Below are 21,569 nucleotides of genomic sequence, written 5' to 3'. Positions count from 1 at the left end.
AAATTCCCACCCCCAAGGCAGCAGAGATTTGAGTCCCACCTCTACCACCTGTTGGCTGCACAATCTTGGCCAAGTTACCTGTGCTTAGCAACGGTCTGCCTCAGTTTCCTCACCTGTAAAATGGAGATGTTAACTGCACCTTACCTCTGGGGTGGCTGTGCAAATACATGTGAAGCACTTAGGACATGATGTGGCATATAGTAAGCATATGGTAATGGTAACACTTGGCTACTATTACTGAAACTGGTCAGAATAAAGGGTGACAATTAGGAGGGCTGGAAATACAAATTGGAAAGCAATTGCAAGTCAAAGCAAAAGATGAAGTCTGAAAAAGGGCAGTTGACAGAAAAGATGAAGTGATGGATATTACAGAGAAAAGCAATTAAATCCACGAGTCTCGACACTTCATTCATTCCACAGTTATATATAAAGCTCCTATGTACATGGGATTGTTCTTAGAGTTGGGTTGATTGGAAAGCAAGCGAAAGTCTAGTCTTCCAAAATAGACTCCAAGAGATAAGAGGAGGTGGGAAGGTGGCAGCCTCAGCACAATATTTTGGTCTCCCTCCCAACTTCCAGCTGGGTATATAAAGAGGCTTATCTGTTGGCCTGGAAGGAATCCCAGGTGCTCTGGAGACAAGGTGTCCAGAAGCAGGGGAGGAAGGCTTGCCTCTAGCAGGGCCTGTGGCAAAGATCACCCAGCTGAGGGCTGCCCAAGGGGGCCAACCTGTCCTGGTGAGAATGAGGTCTGAGCTGTGGGAGCTCCCCAGCAAGCCCTCCTGCTGCCTGAGTCCCGAGCGAGGACTCACAGTCCACGGGCTCTGGTGTTGCCAAGGGGCCAAACTGCTTCCATTCTGAGGAATGAGAGGGCTGGGAACAGACCCCCAGTTTGCCAGCTCCAGGTCAGGCTCACTAGAGCAAACGGCCCATCTTAGAACCCACCTCCTGCCAGTTTGCCACCACCTAGGACCCCAATAGCCCAAAGCTGAGGGAAGCCATGTCTACCATGTGAGCAGGCAAGGAAACATGACAAGGAAAAGGACTTTTGTCTCTTATTCATTGCTGAAACCCCAGCTCCTGATATAGTGCCTGGCGTGGAATTGGTTGTTTAATAACTTTATTGGATGACTGGAAGAAAACTTTTCTAAAGCGAATAAAGACTTGACTCTTCATATTGAAATGGTTCATCAAATCCAAGATTGAAGTAAAAAAAAAAAAAAAAAAGCACCAAAAACAGACTCCTAGATAGATTCTGGAACTTCCAAGGATAAGGAAAATCTTTACCAAGATTCCAGGTGGAAAGAAGTTTACTTACAAAGAAAAGAGAAGCAGACTAGCACTAGACTTCTCATTCACAACACTAGAAACTCAGGACAGTGAGGTGACAGGAAGAGACATTCGAAAGAAAAGGCTATGATCCGAAATCATTTAAGAGATACCGTTTAGAAGTGAAAGCAAAAGAAAGCCGTTTTCAGACATGCAATTGACTTAGAAAACTATAGACTCTTTCTAAGGGAATAAATAATTTGAAGAAACACTCCAGCCAAATAAAGATTGAATCAGAGCAAAGATTCAAAGAAGAGGGTGAAAAGAGGGTGAAAAGATTCAAGAAATAGTGGTGAGCAAGGAATCTCATAAATACATAGTTAAATCCTAGATGGGTAAGTCTGCCACGTGAGTTATAAGTTTTAGGGCAGATTCATGAATGCAAGTTGATATGCCCTAAGGGAAAGATGAATAATAGCTTGGATATACAACCCTAAATTCTTTCAGCAAAACCCAGAATAGCATTGAGGATGTGGGGCAAGTGAGTGGATAGGGTAAAGGCATCTTGAACATCATATTTTAGGGTGACAGGCTGAGTTGAAGGTATGGAGTGGTGCCAAACATTTTTTGGTAGAGAACATAGTTGTTTTATTTTTCTGTGATAATAGAGAAAGACTTGAAGTGTAATTGCTAAAAATGGGAAGGTAAGTCTTTGCTAAACAGATAAGCAGAATTTACTAATTTCAAAGGGAACAAGAAGAAAGAACTAAAACATTGGCCCAGTAAGTGTTAAGTGCAAAAGAGAAAAAATAGGCAAAGCCTAGTTTGAAAAAAACAACAAAACATAAAGTAAGATAAAAGCAATAAAACCAATGTCAATTATGCTGAGTTCTTTCATCAAAGGTCTTTCAAATTGGATAAGAAATTAATGCTCTTATTTATGCTATCAGAAACTCACCTAAATTAAAAAGACATAAGCCAAAAATACAGGGATGGACAAAGATATATTGGGCAATTGCAAACCAAAGAAGGCAGGGACAGCATTGTTAATATCAGATAAAGTGGAATTCAAGGTCAAAGTGCATCATGGGCACAGAGGGATATTTTGTAATGAAAACTGTATAATCTGTGAAGAAGATCTAGCAGTCATAAACCATTTACCAAACATCAGCAGTAAAATTCTTAAGGCAAACTGACAAGAAATGTAAGGAGAATTGGATAAATCATGGTTATCAGGAGGGGAGAAGTTGATTTTCAGTATATCCATTTGGGAACTTGACAGACCAAGGAGACAGTGTTTTTCAAAGTTTGGCCCAAGGGTCACCACTGGTATGTGAGATGATGTAAGTGGCTTGGCCTCCAGCCCATCTGGGCATGAGCTAGGCTGAAGTGAAGGTTGGGCCGTCAGGGGAGCACGCCTCCTCTCTGGGCAGAGAGGGAAGGCCTGGGTGTCCCCTGGGAAGAGAATTATTTATTCATTCATTCATTCATGCATTCATTCATTCTCAAATGTTTCAGAGTCTACCATGCCAGGTCCTATGCTACATCCCTATTCATACTGAGCTGAAAGGACAAATGATTGTGGCTTCCTTTTAAAATAAATATAATAGGATTATAGCTGATACATAGATATGGCACAAAAATAATAATAATTGCAAAGGTGAGTTTTTAATGACTCAAGTTCAGAAAACACTGAAAAAAGACCAAAACAATAATTGAGAATTTGGATGACACAATCACCATACTTTATCTAATGTATAACCCTGCCCCTACAAATAGAAAATACACATTTTTCTCTTATGCCCATGAAATATTTCTAGAAATTACAAAGAAAACTTCAGTACATTTCATGAAGGTGCAATTTAACAACTATAATCTCTGATTAAATAAATCAGCAGCAAAATTCAACCCTAGAAAATTTACCCAGCTGGAAATTGAGAAACATTCTTCAAAAACTTGTATCAGGAGGCTCGGAGAAAATGGCGGCATAGAGAGGAGTGGAAGTTAGTTAGTCTCCCCAGAGTAACTAATAAAAAATGAGGAACAACTAGTAAAAGATCTGGAAGAACTGCTGGGAGACAACTGCTAAGTCCACACATCATGCAACAATCTGGAATGGGAGAAATGCCTGAGATCACAGCACAAAATCTGAAGGTAAAAACTGTGGACCCAAGCTAAGAGCCCCCTCCCCCATGGCAGCCTGAACTGTAAAGCCTCATGGTGCTAGAGAGCAGCACTCTCTGAACAAGCGAATACACCTCAGCCCAGCTCCAACTGGGGTTTTAATGTTAACTGCTCACTACAAACTACGAATCCCCAACAAGCAGGCAGAGGCTGTTGGTGACTACTGACCTTGGAGAGCCAGGGGATGTATCTGTCTCAGGACAGGGAGCCCAAAGGATCAGGTGCTATCTCTGGCCGACGGGGGAATCTGGGGGCTGTAGACTGACACAGAAAGGGGGCTTTCTGTCCCTTTCTCTCTCTCTCAACCTGGACGGCTCAGTGGAGAAAGCCTCAACTATTTTCAGCTTGCAGTGCTCTGCAGTAGAGAAAGCCTCAGCCATTTTAAACTTGCAGCACTCTGACCCAGACAAGGGTGGAGATAGCAGAGTCAGAGAAACAAAGAATCTATTTATATGCAAATGACCTCTCTCTAGGGGGCATATCTTCCCAAGAGGAAAGAGGTGGGGCCCAGCTCTACTACCTGTCTTCCATTCAGAACCAGACCCCAGAGCCTGGGGAAGGAGAGCCGCAGGCCACACCCCCTTACACCAGCCCGTGACAGGCTGACAGGCACCACCTGCTGGGCAGAAAAGCACAGGGTGTGTCAGTCCTCTAAGACACACCATCAGGGAAACCGGATACTGAATATTTCCTCCTTCTGTGACCTGAGCTTGTTCTCGTCTGGGAAAACCTGATTGGGCTGGCCTAGGAGGTCAGATGCCTAGACAACAGAAAACTACAAACTACACTAAGAAAAGTGAAGTTATTGCCCAGTCAAAGGAACAAACTTAAACTTCAACTGAGGTACAGGAATTTAAACAACTAATACTAAATCAATTCAAAAAGTTTAGAGAAGATATGGCAAAAGAGATAAAGGCTGTAAAGAAAACACTGGGCATACATAAGGCAGAAATCGAAAGTTCAAAAAAACAACTGGATATGAAAGGCACAACACAAGAGAAGAAAGACAAAATGGAAACATACAACAGCAGATCTCAAGAGGCAGAAGAAAACACTCAAGAACTGGAGAACAAGGCATCTAAAGCCTACACACAAAAGAACAGATAGAGAAAAGAATGGAAAAATATGAGCAACATCTCCAGGAACTTAAGGACAAAACAAAATACAGGAATGTATGTATCATTGGTGTCCCAGAAGGAGAAGAGAAGGGAAAAGAGGCAGAAGCAATAATAGAGGAAATAATCAATGAAAATTTCCCACCTCTTATGAAAGACATAAAATTACAGATCCAAGAAGTGCAGCATACTCCAAACAGAATAGATCTGAATAGGCCTACGCCAAGACACTTAATAATCAGATTATCAGACATCAAAGACAAAGAGAGAATCCTGAAAGCAGCAAGAGAAAAACGATCCATCACATACAAAGGAAGCTTGATAAGACTATGTGCAGATTTCTCAGCAGAAACCATGGAGGAAAGAAGGAAGTGGTGTGATATATTTAAGATACTGAAAGAAAAACCGCCAGCCAAGAATCCTATATCTGGCAAAACTGTCCTTCAAATATGAGGGAGAGTTCAAAATATTCTCTGACAAACAGACATTAAGAGAGTTTGTGAACAAGATACCTTCTCTACAGGAAATACTAAAGGGAGCACTACAGACTGATAGGAAAAGACAGGAATGGGAGGTTTGGAACACAAATTTGGGTGATGGTAGCACAGCAATGTAAGTACACTGAACAAATATAACTATGAATATGGTTGAAAGGGGAAGGTTAGGAGCATGTGGGACACCAGAAGAAAAGAAGAAAGATAAAGGCTGGGACTGTATAATTCAGTGAAACTTCAAGTGTTCAACAATTGTGATAAAATGTACAAATGTGTTTTTTCACAAGGGAGAACGAATGTCAACCTTGCAAGTTGTTAAAAATAGGTATTGGGGGAAAAATACAATCAACGTAAACTAGAGACTATAACAGAAACTTTGTATTATGCTTCCTTTAATGTAACAAAGGCAATATACCAAGGTAAATGCAGATAAGAGAGGGGCAAAGGGGAGGGGTGCGAGACTCTTGGCATTTGTGATGTTGTCTGACTCTTTATTCTACTTTGATCTAAGGTTATTTTTCCTTTTTCTGCTTCCTAGCTGTCATGTTGTTTTGTTTGTTTGTTTTCTCTCTTTTTTTTTTCTTTTCCTTTTGCCTCTCTACCTTCTTTAACTCTTCCTCCTGCTTTGTGGAAAAAATGTAGATGTCCTTATATAGCTAGTGGTGAGGGTGGTGAACACATAAATATGTGACTATACAGGGGAACATTGATTGTTTACTTAGGATGGAATGTATGGGGTGTGGACAAAACCATCTTAAAAAAAAAAGGGTTGATGACGAAAACTTGAGGGCAATATACTGAGTGAAATAAGCCAGACGCATGGACAAATATTGCAGGGTCTCACTGATAGGAACTAATTATAATATGTAAACTCACAGACATGAAATATAAGTTACCAAGATATAGAACAAGGCTAAACGATGGGGAGCAGTTGCTTAGTATGGGCAGAATGTTCAATTAGTTTGAACTTAAATGTTTAGAAATGAACGGAGGTGCTGAATGGTGTGTGAATGTTGTGGAAAGGGGAAGCTCAGAGTCATGTATGTCACCAGAAGGAAAGCTGGAGGCTAAAAGATGGGAATATATAAAACAGTGAAACTTGTGGTGGGCAATGTCTGAGATTAACTGTACAAATATTAGAAATCTCTTCCATGAACCAGAACAAATGTATGACAGTACAACTAGAAGTTAATAATAGAGGGGCATATAGGAAAATATATATACCTATTGCAAACTATGTACTACAGTTAGTAATATTTCAGTGTTCTTTCATAAACATAAACAAACATAAACAAATGTACTATACCAATATTACAAGTCAACAATGGAGGAGGGTGGTTAGGGATATGAGAGGATTTGAGTTTCCTTTTTTTTTTTTGTCTTTATTTCTTTTCTGGAGTAATGAAAATGTCCTAAAAATTGTACAAAAATTAATTGTGGTAATGGATGCATAGCTCTATGATGGTACCATGGACAATTGATTGTGTACTTTGCATCTTTGGATAATTGTATGGTATGTGAACAATCACAATAAAAAAATAAAAAATTAAAAAATTAAAAGATTGAGACATTTAACTACCTAAAAAAAAAAAAATGTAAGTCTTTGCATGACAAACAGTAGAAAGAGGAGTGACAAACTTGGCAAAAGAAAAACACATAGACAAAGGACTAATTTCTCCAATATGTAAAGAGGTTTGTATAAAACAATGAGGGGAAAAATAGAAAACTGGGGGAAAATAAAAGAACAGAGTTCTCAGAAAAAGAAATACAAATGACTTTTAAACACATAAAGGAGTGGTCAACCTCATTCAAATACATATTAAGACCAAATACATATTAAATACATATTAAAAGTATTGAAAAATACTTTTTATCTATCAGAAGGGTAAAGATAAAAATGTTTAATAATATGCTAGCCGTGAAAATATGGGGAAATAGACACTTGAAGACTCTGTTGATGGGAGCATGCATTGGTGCACACCTTTTGGAAGGTATTTTGCTAATAAGTATCCAAATTTTAAATGTGTAAGTTGCCTTTAGGGAATTATTCCACATATACTCATTTATAGGTTAAAAGTTGTATATTCAAGGTTATTCATTAGAGAATTCTTTTTGTAGCAAAATTTTGTGAACAAAATAAATGTCCGCCACTTCATAAAACAAAACAAAAGAAAACAAAAAAACCTCTTGGATCAAAGAGATAATTAAAACTGTAGTAATTGAAAATAACAAAAAAAGAGAATGTCTATGAGATGTAACTAAAGTTGTATGCAGAGGAAATTTTAGAGCCTTTTATTATTTCAAAAAAATGAATAACTATTTAATAAAAACATTTTTAAAAAAAATCAAGGCTTCAGTTCAAGAAACTGGAAGAAGAACAACAAAATCAGTCCAAGGTTTTTATGCCAGAGTGGCTAAGATGATAGAATGGGAAGAAAGCTCTGTGCCAGGCGTTATGCGAGGTGGTACATACAGTATTCTTTTAACTCTCAACCCAGCTAGATCTTCTCACCATTACACAAAGGAGGAAACCGAAGTTCGGAGACATTCCATATCTTGGCTAACACTGTATGACTCCTGGATTGCAGAATTGAGATTGAATCTAGGTTTTGAGCACCCCAGACCAACATTATAAGATTTCTCAAATGATGGGCCAGGTAATCTGTATTTTTAACAAGCACTCCAGTTAATCTTTATGAGCAAGCCAATGGTGGAAATACTAGACTACATCCTAGGCAGAAAACTACTTCCCTGAACACAACTGTAACAATAGCAAATGTGAATTTAGCACTTACCTGTTCAAGCCCTTGGAACATATCTACTCCTGTTATATAATCCTCACAACCACCCTTGTGACATTTTGTAACATGTTCCATTTTACAGATTAAGAAATGGACATGAGAAAGGTTAATGAACTTGCCCAAGGTGACAGCTAGTAAAAGAATGATTTGAACCCAACTGGCCCGGCTCCAGGGCCTGTGTTGTTGGCTTCTGCTCTAGAAAAGAAAACTGTGTCCCCAGTTGGAGATGCAGGTCGGGTACCGGGTGGAGGCCTCCAATGGGAAGATGGGAAGGAGGGCTCAAGAGGGAGGAGAGGCTAGGAACCTGGGTCAATATCTACACAGAAGGACCACTGATAGCCTCAGGATTAAGTGTTGCTAAGGTATAGGAGGCAGGGATTTTTACCCACTAAGTGCCTTGAGTAAAGGAGCTAGTGTCTACAAAAACTTTTAGGACCCTTAAAAATTTTTCAAAATATGAAGGAAAGAAAAAAAATCAAACCCAGCAAAATTGCAATGGACAAATCTTTAAATGCCTACATTACAAAGTATTATTTCAACCAATCAAATGCAAATAGATTCAATTCCCATATATTTGTAAATGAATTATATTTCTTACGGGAAGGAGATGCATTTCATTCTATCTGGAGTGAAATAGGGTGGCAGCTCTGCATGAATGTGTGCCTGGGGAGACAAAGGCCTTAAAATGGCCTTTAGAAAAATGTAGAGAAGAATATTATTGACGGGAGTGGTGAAATGTAGAGAATAGTATGGGAGTGGTAGGCACGGAGAAAGAAAAAACTACCCACAAGAGGCACTTTACATGCAGTGGTTTATGGAACCTTGGTAAGAATCTCAAAACTGGAGTTATACTATACCCATTTTTCGGGTGAGAAAAATGAGGTTCCGAGTCGTTCAGTCAGTTGCCCAAGCTCCCATGGCTAATTAGGTAGCACAGGTGACTACAAAGCCAAGGAGAAAAGGCGCCCCCTGGTGCCCATCTTGTGAACAGCTGGCTTCCGCTCCTGCCTGCCAGCTACAATCAGTTTCTAACTTTTACTTGGAGCACAAACCATGCACTTGAATGAATAAGTCCACCAAGCTAAAAAGTTACAGGGTTTGGAAAAGCGGGAGATGGCCAAACAGTTTAGCAGATACTGCTAGGGAAACTCGCTCACTATATGTGAAACTATAAAACTGAATCATTACACAATACCACACAACACAGAGGTAGACTTCAAATAGCATAGTCTGTAATATGTGTGGTACAAACATAAAGTTTACATAGTAAATATAGAAAAAATATCTCTGTGACCTACAGATAAGGACTGTAAAGAAGGATTTCTTAAACTGCAGCCTCAAAGCCCGAATTATAAGGAAAAAGCTTTGGTGGGACTGACTGCATCAGAAGTTTTGATCCACAAAGCTCACCATGTAAAAAGTTAATAAGAGAGATGACAAAATTGGGAGAAGACAGTTTCAATGTCTGAAACTGACAAGGGACTTAGACCCAGATGATTGACAAGAAGACAGGAACCCCAAAAGAGAAACAGGCAATGGACACTGAACATGTTATTCTTGAAAAGGGAAACCCAAAAGTTTAATAAGATACAATGAGATATCTCATATCATAAGTAATTAAGAAATGCAAATTACAATAATGGGAGATCACGTTACATGCATAAGATTTTCAGATATCAAAAATCTTTTTAATGCCAAGCGATGAGGGATAGAGGCAGGAGAGGGGATTCCCAGGCTCTGCTGGAGGGAGAAGTGACTGGCCCCTGGTTGGTTTTAGTTAGATTAAGCACCATGTACCCCATGTCCCAGCAATCCTGCTACTGAGCATCAACCTCCAAGAAATTCTCGTGCAGATCCACAAGGGGATATTTGCCAAGAGATCGGTTGTCGTGTCATTTGAAGAATTGGGAGACTGATATCTCTTGCTGGGAGACTGGATGACTAAATTGTGGTGGATGAGGGACAAATGTGGCAATATTATGGGATGTTCCCATGACATGGGTAGATGCAAGTGGAAAAAAGCAAGAAATAGAATGAGCCTTATAACCCAGGACTATCTCTGACCATTAGAAATGCATGCTTATAAAACCACGCTACGCATTTTACAAGAATGGCCACAAACAGCAGGGTGCACGTCTAACACATTGAAGGGGCTTCTCTACGAGAAGCCAAAGGAGAGTGGGAATAAGGGGGAGTTGAAGGAAAAGAGGGTGCAACAGTGCAGGCTTCCTAGCAGGCCATGGTTATGAGTGGCCACAGGAGCTGGGACAACCACTGGGCCTCTTCGTGCCTGTTTCCCTACCCCCCTACTGGTAAAATACAAATAACAGTAGTACTCACCTCCTGGATTGCTGAGAGAACCCAGTTAGGTAATATGTATGTAAAGGGCTCAGAATAGCCTTTACTATTTTTATTACTGTTGTGAGTATGGGGAATTCAAGTCTCGGCACATGAGGTCCACAAAGATAAAGGGGCAGAGTCAGGATTTCGGCCCAGGAGAGTGATTCCACTGACTCTCTATTCCAACCCCATGCATTCTAGAAGCCTCCAAATGCCAGTCCTGGGAGATGGTAAAGCCAGATCCCCTACCCATGCCAGGAGGGCCTGTGAGTCTCGGTAGGGGGAAGGGGACTCTGATTTTAAATATCTCCCAGAGCCGCTGACCTGGAGTGTGGCTCAGAGCCCTGGCTGGTGCTGAAGGGAGGGTGGTTGGGGGTGAGCCTGGGCCAGCGGGAGGGAGACCCAGCCAGAAGGCCCCTCTCTGCCAAAGGGAGCAAGCACCAGAGGCCGCTGTGGCCCTTGGCCGTCTACCAGGAACCCACACAGGCCTCCACATCCAAGAGAATAATTACAAAATAAAGAATGTCCTTGCCATAAGGTCCTGCAAACCCATTATGGGGTATATACTTGGAGAGCAGGAACATGAATGGACATTTGCACACTGGTGTTTATGGAGGTAGTTTGCATGATTTGCAACAGATGGAGGTGGCCTAAGGGTACATCGATTGATGAACAGAATGGTGAACTGTGGTGTATGCATAAAATGGAATACTGAGCAACTGTGAGGAGTGAAGCTGTGAGACAGGGACAAGCTGAATGGATCCTGTAAACAGTATTTTTTTTTTTTTTAATTTTTTTTCTACCAACTTTTTTTTAATATTCATTTTATTGAGATATATTCACATACCATGCAGTCATACAAAACAAATTGTACATTCGACTGTTCACAGTACCATTACATAGTTGTACATTCATCACCAAAATCAATCCCTGACACCTTCATTACCACACACACAAAAATAACAAGAATAATAATTAAAGTGAAAAAGAGCAATATTAAAGTAAAAAAGAACACTGGGTACCTTTGTCTGTCTGTCTGTTTGTTTGTTTGTTTCCTTCCCCTATTTTTCTACTCATCCATCCATAAACTAGACAAAGGGGAGTGTGATCCTTATGGCTTTCCCAATCCCATTGTCCTCCCTCATAAGCTACATTTTTATACAATTGTCTTCAAGATTCATGGGTTCTGGGTTGTAGTTTGATAGTTTCAGGTATCTACCACCAGCTACCTCAATTCATTAGAACCTAAAAAGGGTTGTCTAAAGTGTGCGTTAGAGTGCCCACCAGAGTGACCTCTCGGCTCCTTTTGGAATCTCTCTGCCACTGAAGCTTATTTCATTTCCTTTCACAACCCCCTTTTGGTCAAGAAGATGTTCTCCATCCCATGATGCCAGGTCTACATTCCTCCCCGGGAGTCATAGTCCACGTTGCCAGGGAGCTTCATTACCCTGGGTTGTAGACAGTATTTTGAGTCAAGTACACCAGAAACAAAAAGATAAACCTTATAATGCCCCACCAATATGGCCTAACTACAATGTGTAAACTCAAAATTGAATCTTAGAGCACAGCTTATCAGGGGTATGCTTATTGTAATGGTCTCTAGATTGTAAGCTCTTACAGCAGTCACATCTACTCCTGAACTGTAATGGCTATCTCCAGATTCCAAGATGCTGATCCCGTTGTGTATAACCCAATCAATCCCTGGAACTTTGGTTATCTTTGTGACACCTGAAACTCAGAGCTAGAAATCGGCAGATATGAACGTCACTATTAGCACATACAGCAACTGTTAAAAAAGCTGAAAGAGAATCCAGACTTCAACTAGAGATATGAATGAAGCAAATGTGGTTAGGACTAAGGCAAACAGGCCAAAGGGTAAAGGATGATACTGACTGTGTTTTAAAACTTCAACTTCTGTGTGAGACCAAGGGAAGAGGTATTTATTTGGTGCAGGATCTATATTTTCTGTAGTACACTAAATAATTTTAACTTGTACAGTCAGTTATTCAAACATCATAATTACTTGGAACTTTGAATAGGAAGTGAGATCTGGTAGGTTTGTACAGGTTAGTGTAAAACAGTGACACACCCCAAAGTAATTTGGGCAGAGAATAAAAATATATATGCAGAGCTCCCCTGAGGAGCTGGGGGAAAATACAAAAATGTTGGACTTCCTCACCTGGGCTGTTGCTGATGTTCTCACAAACATTGAGGACTGACATCTTGACATGCTGAGCCCTCTATCATGGGACTTGCCCTTATGAAACTCGTTACTGCAAAGGAGAGGCTAACCCTGCTTATAATTGTGCCTAAGTGTCTCCCCCGAGTGCTCTTTGTTGCTCAGATGTGGCCCTCTCTCTCTAGCTAAGCCAGCTTGGCAGGTGAACTCACTGCCCTCCCCTCTATGTAGGACCTGACTCCCAGGGGTGTAAATCTCCCTGACAAAGCAGGATATGACTCCCAGAAATGAGCCTGGATCTGGCATCATGGGATTGAGAACATCTTCTTGACCAAAAGGGGCAAGCAAAATGAAACAAAATAAAGTTTCATTGGCTGAGAGATTTCAAATGGAATAGAGAGGTCACTCTGGTGGGCATTCTTATGCACTACATAGACATCCCTTTTGAGGGTTTAGTGAATTGGAATAGCTAGAAGTAAATACCTGAAATGATTGTATAAATATGTAGCTTACATGGGGTGACTGTGATTGTGAAAATCTTGTGGATCACACTCCCTCTATCCAGTGTATGGATGGATGAGTAGAAAAATGGGGACAAAAACTAAGTGAAAAATAAGGTGTTATGGGAGGAGGGATGATTTGGGTGTTCTTTTTAACTTTTATTTTTCATTCCTATTTTTATTCTTTCCGATGTAAGGAAAATGTTCAAAAATAGATTGGGGTGATGAATGCACAACTATATGATGGTACTGTGAACAGCTGATTGTACACCATGGATGATTGTATGGTATGTGAATATATCTCAATAAAACTGAATTTTAAAAAAATGAACTTGCAATGTGTTTTTCATTTAGGGACCCTTTAAAGTAACACCTGATATGGGGGTTATCCTGGGCTAATAATCCCCTGCCCCTCGCCCCAGCCCTGGTGTGCAAACAACCCATCAGAAGGGGATTTTGTGGGACCTCCCTTCTCTGGCCCCTTTTTTGCTGTAGCAAATTTGAACATAATAGTGAAGAGACAGGAAAATGATTAGGAATGCAATGGCCTTGCCTTCCATGTGGCCCACGCAGATTAATGATTGCTTTATTACGAATTTCTTCTTTTGACACTTTGCCAGTGGAGGTACCTGGGATCATTAAGCAAATGAAGGGAAGAAAAAAAATCGTCACAGCTGAGCAGGGCTGGGCCTGGCAGGGCTTGTGGGGGCCCCCGGCTGGGATCTCAAGAGCTGTGCTGTGTAAGTGGGTGGTGTACTGTCACCACAATGTCCCCTCTCTCCTCTGAGCCTCTGAAATAATAAGGGACACTCGAGTAAAAGCACCCACTCCGTGCTACCCAGCACACTAGGCACCTCCCTGCATCATCTCACTCAGTTCCCAAATGAAGCCAAGAGGTGGGCCTTCTTATCCAGAAGAACCTCAGGGTAATAGCACATGTGTAGAATTGGGTTTGACGTCCTGTGGACGTAAACCAATGAATTCAAGCTCCCCTTCCCCAATTTTTCTTGTGGTGCCCACAGGTAAAACCAAACAGAGAAGAAACACTCATTCAGGGCTCATATGTGCCAAGAACTATCCAAGTGTAAGCCTCACAACCACTGTCTTAGTTTCCGAGGGCTGCTGTGACAAAGTACCACCAACCAGATGGCTTAAAACCACAGAAATTTATTGTCTCATGGTTCTTGAGGCTGGAAGACTGAAATCAAGATGTCGACAGGGCCATATGCTCCCTTTGAACATGAAGAGAATCCTTCCCTGTCTCTCCCTGGCTTCTGGGGGTGATTGGCCATCCTTGACGCTCCTTGAATTACAGATGCATCACTCCACTCCCTGCCTCCTCTGTCTTCACATGGTGTTCTCGCCAATGAGTCCAAACTTCTCTCTTCTTTTAACGATGTCAGTCATATTGAATTTAGGGCCTACCTTACCGCAGTATGGCCTCGTCTTAGCTAATAGCATCTGCAAGGACCCTATTTCCAAATAGGGCTAGTCTGAGGTATGGAGGATTATCCTTTTGGATGACACAACTCAATCCATAATGGCCACCCTGCAAGGTCAGCCCAGAACTTTTACTGGCCTGGGTTGCAGAGGACACTGAGCAGTTAGGTAACATGCCAAGGCCCACAGGGAGTGGTGGGGCCAGAATTAGACACGGTCGCTCATGCCAGAAACTGGGCTATTAACTACTATGTGATACTGCCCTTCAGAAAAAGAACTGTAAGCAAAAATAGTAATGAAAGATTAGAAAAGAAATGGATGTTTTGAATAGAAGAAAATGGCTTTCAATAGCAGCCAGGTCAGCGGCCCAAATAGCTCATACTTTAGCAGGTGAGGAAGATGGGAAGATTCTAGAGGCTTCCATTCATGAGGCCTATTATCACTCACAGACAAGAAAGAAAATAAAAGTTTACATGTGAGGAAAAGAAACAAAAGAGGGAACTACCTAAGGCTCAGAGAGGTTTCATAATTTGCCCAAAGTTTCACAGCTAGAGAGTGACAGAGCCAGAGTTTGAACTCAGATTTAATCCTTCTGGGAACAGGGTGTCAGGGTGGTGGCCCCAGGAAGAGAGTGTTGTCTTCTGGGGCAGAAAGAAAGTATAGCCATCAGCCCTCCCAAGCCTGCCAGATGCCTACATTCTAGGAAGGCTTGACAACCAATTTACAGGAAATACAGAGGCCAGAAGAACATGTAAAACAGTACAATGGAAATGCCACCCACAAAATCCATACTGTGGGAAACTCTATAGGACAAACCCTCTGGTTTCCACAGCAAATAAAGTATAATGGGGAAAAGAGAGATGAAGAATCATATCAACCAATTGCTATGAGAGGTCTTTATTTGGTTCCTGATTCAAATGAACAACTGTAAATTTGAACAGGACAGGATATTTGAGGATATAATTAATTTCTTAGGGGTGATACTGTTATTGTGGTTACAGTTTTTAAAAGACCCCTAGAAATGTTCAAAAATTGATTGTGGTGATGAATGTACAATTATATGATGATACTGTGAACAACTGATTGAACACTTTGGGTGACTGTATGATATGTGAATAGATCTCAATAAAATTGCATTAAATAAAAAGATCCCTAGAGACAAATATACTGAAATATTAACAGATGAAATGATATTATGTTTGAGATTTGCTTCAAAATGATATGGGGATGAGGTAGGGATGAAATACAATTGGCCATGAGTTGATGAAGCAGAGGATGGGTACATGAGGATTCATCATACTATTTGGTCTGTAAATAAAAAGCTTTTAAAATTGGAGATATTTTATACTCCTTCCTCCCCTGAACAGATTAAGGTAGACTTGGCGGCCCAGGCAGCACTGCAATGGCAGTCTTTGGTTGCTGCTGGGGAGGTACTTAGCAGGTTGCTTTATGAGCGAGGAACCCCTGGTGGAAACCTGTGCTCCCCACACCCCGTCTGCCTCTTCTGTCACCAGAGCCTCCGCCGAGCCCATTGGGTCCTGCTTGGTTGCTTCTCTCCCACCTCTTCTCCTGGTGATGAGGCCTGAGCACCGTCGTGCCTGCTTCTCCCCACATCCGCGACCATCCAGCATTGGCACCCACCCCTCAGCCCAGCCCCAGCTTTGCCCACTCGTCATCCCTCACCAGCTGCCTGCCTAACCCGGCCAGGGCACAGCCAGAAGGGGTGAGGGGTTTCAAACCCTGGGAACAAAGACCTGGGACAGCGCTCCTGAGGGGGATCGGAGAGGTCAGGCTGACTAAGCGACATCAGTTTACGAAGGACCACCCTGTGAACTTTCCAGAAGGTAGCTTAGGAGTATGTATCAATAGCTTTAATAACATTCATGCCCTTCAACCCAGGAATTGCACATCCAAAAATTTATCTCAGTGAAATATTACAGGTTTCAGATAAAAGTTTGTGTATAAGATTATTCGCCACAGTGTTATTTATATTAACGAAAAACTGAAAACAATTTAAAGATCATACCAGAGGAGAAAGTTTATCTAAATGATTGTACAGATCTAATTGTTCCCTGAAACCTTCTTTTCCTTTTGGTAATGTAACTCCCCTCCCCCTGCACATACATGCATTTTAGCAATGCCCTTGGATACCCAGCTACACTCAATGTTTCCCATTTGCCCTTGTAGCTAAGTGTGCCCTTGTGACGAAGTTCCTGTTAAAGGAATAGAAGTGGAAGTGATTTGCTTCCACATCACTCTTTTATAAGGAAATTGCTTGCTCTCCACCTCCTCTTCCCCTGCATTTGTCACTATGCTGACACCCACTCTGCAGGGCTGGAGAGCCAGCTGTGAGCAAGCAGATGAAGGCAACAAGTAAGCAGATGGTGAGAAATAAGACGGAAGGAGCCAGGGTCCCTAATGATCCACACTGTGGAGCACCTGTCCACCTCCCATCTGTTAGGTGAGAGAAAAAAGAAACATCTATCTAATTTATAATTTATAACTCAGTGGGAAAATAGCAGACCATCCAAACTATATATGCATCAAAGGATACTATCAAGAAAGTGAAAAGGCAACCTAGGGAAAGGGAGAAAATATTTGGAAATCATTCATCTGACAAGGGCCTAATACCCAGAATAAATAAAGAACTTTTACAACTCAGCAACAAAAAGAAAAACAACCCAATTAAAAAATGGGCAAAGGACTTGCACAGACATTTCTCCAAATAAGATATACAAATGGCCAACAAGCACATTAAAAGATGCTCAACATCATTAGTCAGTGGGAAATGCAAATCAAAGTCACAATGAGAAACCTTCTCACACTCATTGTTTAGAAAATGAAAAATAAATGTTGGCGAGGATGTAGAAAAATTGGAACACTTCTGCATTCCTGGTGGGAATGTAAAATGGTGCAGCTTCTGTGGAAAGCAATTTGGCAGTTCCTCAAAAAGTTAAACATAGAAAAACTATATGAATCAACATCTCCACCCCTAGGTAAATACCCAAAAGAACTGAAACCAGGGAAACATACAGATACTTGTTAACTAATATTCATAGCAGCATTTTCACAATAGCCAAAAGGTGAGAAAGCCCAAGTGTCCGTAAACAGATGAATGGATAAATAAAATGTGGTATGTCTATACAATGGAATAAAAAGGAATGAAGTACTGATACTTGCTACAACATTGATGAACCTTGAAAACATTATGATAAGCGAAATAAGCCAGACAAAAAAAGGACAAATTTATATGATTCCACTTATATGAAATAGGGGTTTCCACGGGCTGGGGAGGGTGGACAAATGAGGAGTTACTGGTTAGCAGGTACAGACTATCTGTTTGGGGTGATGGAAAAGATTGGGTAATGGATGGTGGTGATGGTAAAACAACAATGTAAAAGTAATTAAAGCCACAGTATTTACACTTAAAAATGATTAAAATGGCAAATTTTATGATATATATATATGTATTTCACAATAAAATAGAAAAAGAAAAAAAAACTGTATAGATTCTTACTAAACATGTCAAACCCACATTTGCTGGGGGAGGCCACACACTGATTTGAAGGCATCGCCTCGGTCTTGAAGGTTTTGTCTCTCAGTGAATCTCTTTCTCCAAAATGCTCAGGTACATTTCTCCAAGGCTCACCTGGGCATGAGAGTCACATAATCCCTCCAACCAAGAATGAGCCAGCATCCCATGATCAATGACAAGCCTGTTACTATATACGATATTTACATAGTGACTGCTCATGACAGTTACATGCATTTCTGGGCACGTTTTTATTTGACCCTTTTGAAATTGCTCTTAAAACTTTCCTGTGCAATGGTAAACATGCTCCCCCTCTTTTAAATTTAACACAGCTCCCAAAACTGTTGATAAGAATTGTACCTGCTTCTGAGTTATGAAGGCAGAAGTCTACATATATCTTCTGAAATCTGAATTTAGCCAGCGATGATGACAATATGTTGCTCTCTCCAAACTTTCTTCCCTAGTTTCATAAGATATTACATCAGGAAGAATGAGATCATTAATTGTATTTATAATGAAATGTGGGTTGTGGTTCCATTTCTGCCACTTCTCTGGTCCTTTGCTCAGGCACACATGCCAAATCTGCAGCACTCACTCATGCACGTGTGCCCATGCACGGATGCCCCTCGCCCAGCCGGAGGAGGGACAGTGTCCAGGTACAGCTTTCTTTCCAGGAGCAAATATACATCAGGCCTGATTTAACCAAACCTCCATTGCTTGGATGTGACAATAGGGACCCAGAGACCCCGAAAGCTCCTGACATCCTGTGGGAACTGAAGAGGTCCAGGTCCTGCCTACGGATGCTCTCAAAGGCTGGGCACCTTCTTGGGAAGTGTCTGTGCCCTCTTCCTGGGCTACCTTTTCTTCCCAAGCAGAGGGCTCACCCACCCCCTGGAGAGGGGGGCTGCTCATCCTCAGGAATCTGAATCTAATCAATGTACCTTGCAGCCTCCCTCAGGGGAGGGAGGGAGTGGAGATTCTGCTTCCCCTTGCAGGGCGTGGAGCTGTGAGCAGCCTTTATGGAGTGTGTCGTGGTCTATGCCTCGTTCACAATTTAGTCATCTCCGCGTCTTTGCTGAATAGCATGCTTTAAAGTGATACCTCCTTTTCAGCGTAGACACATTTAAAATCATGGGTCAAAATCACATATGGAAACCAGTGTCATTTGCCACAAACAGAGATCGATCTTAAAAATAAGTGTGAAAATGCATATTCATATATGCTTGCATATGCATAAAATATTTCTGGCAGGATGCATAAGAAACATAGGGATGGCCTATGGAGGGATGAGTTGATGGCGGCCAAGGACAGGGATGGGGGGGTGACTTTTAGTGAATAAGGCTGTATGTTCCCTTTTGCATTTATAAATTTGCTTTGGAGATTAAATTAACACAAATGATTTGAAAAAAAATTATGAAAACAAAACATTGGCATTAAATTCTGGTTCCATACTGTTCCCTGCTGGAGACTCTAAGCCTAAGGTCTCTCTCTGAGAAAGGATTGGCAAACCTAGCGAGTTGCTGAAGAAACTGTGCTACCTAGATGAGACTTCTCTTTGATGTAATAAAAGGATTGAAGCATAAGAAGGGACCATCTTTCCCCCTCCATGGCGGCTCTGTTTGTGCTGTCTCCCTGGCTATACTCCCCAGGCATCCTAGGAACAGAACAGACTCCAGGGAGCTAGAATTTAGACCAGCTTTCCAGGGCGCTCTCCTGAGTATTCCTGACCTGGTGCCCTTTGAAATCCCCGAAGCTTTATGCAAAAGATTTTACTAATATATATTTCCTAAGGAGATGGTCTATGGCTTCTAGCTGATTCTTGAAGGATCGGTGACCCCTAAAGGGCTCAAAAGCCCTCACTTTGCAGAAGCAGAAACTTAGCTTCAGGAGATACTTCTCCCAGGACATGCAGCTAGTACAGTGGACACTGACCCAGTCTTGGTGTCTCTCAGTCAACTCTTGATGGATGAATTAGTGATTTCATGGTGAGGAAGATCATAGATCTCTGAGCTGGAGGAAAGAACCCACAAGGGTCCATTTTGTCCAGCACTCTGCCTCTGGGCAGGTGAGGGCTTCCCAGCCTCAACTTCCATAGGAGGCCCGAGACCCGGAAAAACCAAATGACTTAGCAGATGTTTGTGCAAAGCAAAGCAATCTGAGTGCGAGAAGATCTGCTTCTGAATGTGGCTTCAATCCTCGTAGGAGGCTGGAGGATCTTTCCTTTGATTAATTGACTCTGATGCTAATTCTGTTTAAATCTTTGACCTTACAATTCTAGAGCAGTGGATCTCATCCAGGGGTGATTTTACTCTCCAACCCCTCCAGGGGTCTTTAGCAATGTCTGGAGACATATTTGATTGTCACAGCGAGGTACAGAACAGGGTGGGGTGCTCCCGGCATCTAGTGGGTGGAGGCCAGGGTGCTGCCAAACCTCCTCCATGGCAGAGGACAGCCTCCCCCCACAGCAAAGAGGCATCTGGCCCCAAATGCCAATATCGCCGAGGTTAAGAAATCCCATTCTAGAATTACTTAGAAAGGCTTTCAAAACTGTTTCCAAAATTCCATGCAAACATAACCTCCATAGAATTATAAAAGGATCTGTGATGTTGGGTGGAGTTGTAGGTATTGTGAACCGAATTAAGCTGATTTCATAGGTAAAGGATTAGGTAATTTTTGTTAGGTTTCCAAGGTACTAGTTACCAGAGGTCATGAGGGAAAGCTACACCCCCTACACGCTTGCTACCTGGTTAAAATGCTACCACTTGGACCAACATTTATTAACCAAAAGACACAAAGCAGCCATACAACCTGCTCAGTAAACCCAAGAAAGACCCAATTCTTTGTCCTTTTGGGTATTCCACCTGCACCTTGCGTAAAAGGTTTATCGAGATGAGTCCAAAAATCCTCTGAACCAGTGGCTGGATGCAAGACCCTTTAGAAATTGAGACTATGGCCTCAAATTTGAAACTGGAAGGGAAGAGCACACTAGATTCCATACCCCGTTTATGGAAAGATGGACACTGTCTCTAGAATATTCTAGCCAATGCACATATCTGAAAACCACAAATTTTACCAAGGAGAACCCATTTCTAGCCTCCATTGTGTTCATTAAGAAGCAGCATGTCTTCCTGAGGAGTGGAGATCTTCCAGCCTGCCCAACAGTCTTATGTTCTGGCCCTAGGGAGAGCAAGACTGTGAACCCTGGCCCAGGAGCCGTTTGTGACGATTTCTCCTTGCACCCACTTGGCTTCAACCAAGGCCGATATCAAAAGGATGCAGCCTGGTGCCCAGCAGCCCCTTCCCACATTGCAAAAGGTTTGATTATCAAAGCAATTGTCCCTTGGGATTTTCCTTCATAGTACTCATGGTAGTGAGATTGTTTGATAAATGTCTTTCCTCCCCACCAGGCTGGAAGATCCTGGATGTTTGCTGAGAGCGTAGAGAATCGTGGGGGCATGCAGCCCAGAATCAGGCCTGAATCCTGGATCTGCCAATTACTAAATGTGTGACCTTGAAAAAAATGAGTTGGCTTATTTGGGCACAATTCCTCCTCCAGAAAATGGAAATGACAGTAGGAATATCTCCCTCAGAAAGTTGTTACATGGATTAGATGTGCCAATACTTGGAAAGAGCTCAGCCCGGTGCATGTCCCGTACTAAATGCCTGATAAATGCTAACTGCTATTATTATTATGCATCTCTGCACTTTCAAGGCCTAG

This window comes from Choloepus didactylus, chromosome 8, assembly GCF_015220235.1.
Source record: "Choloepus didactylus isolate mChoDid1 chromosome 8, mChoDid1.pri, whole genome shotgun sequence".
In the NCBI taxonomy this organism is placed as follows: Eukaryota; Metazoa; Chordata; class Mammalia; order Pilosa; family Megalonychidae; genus Choloepus; species Choloepus didactylus.
This window is presented reverse-complemented; position numbering follows the sequence as displayed.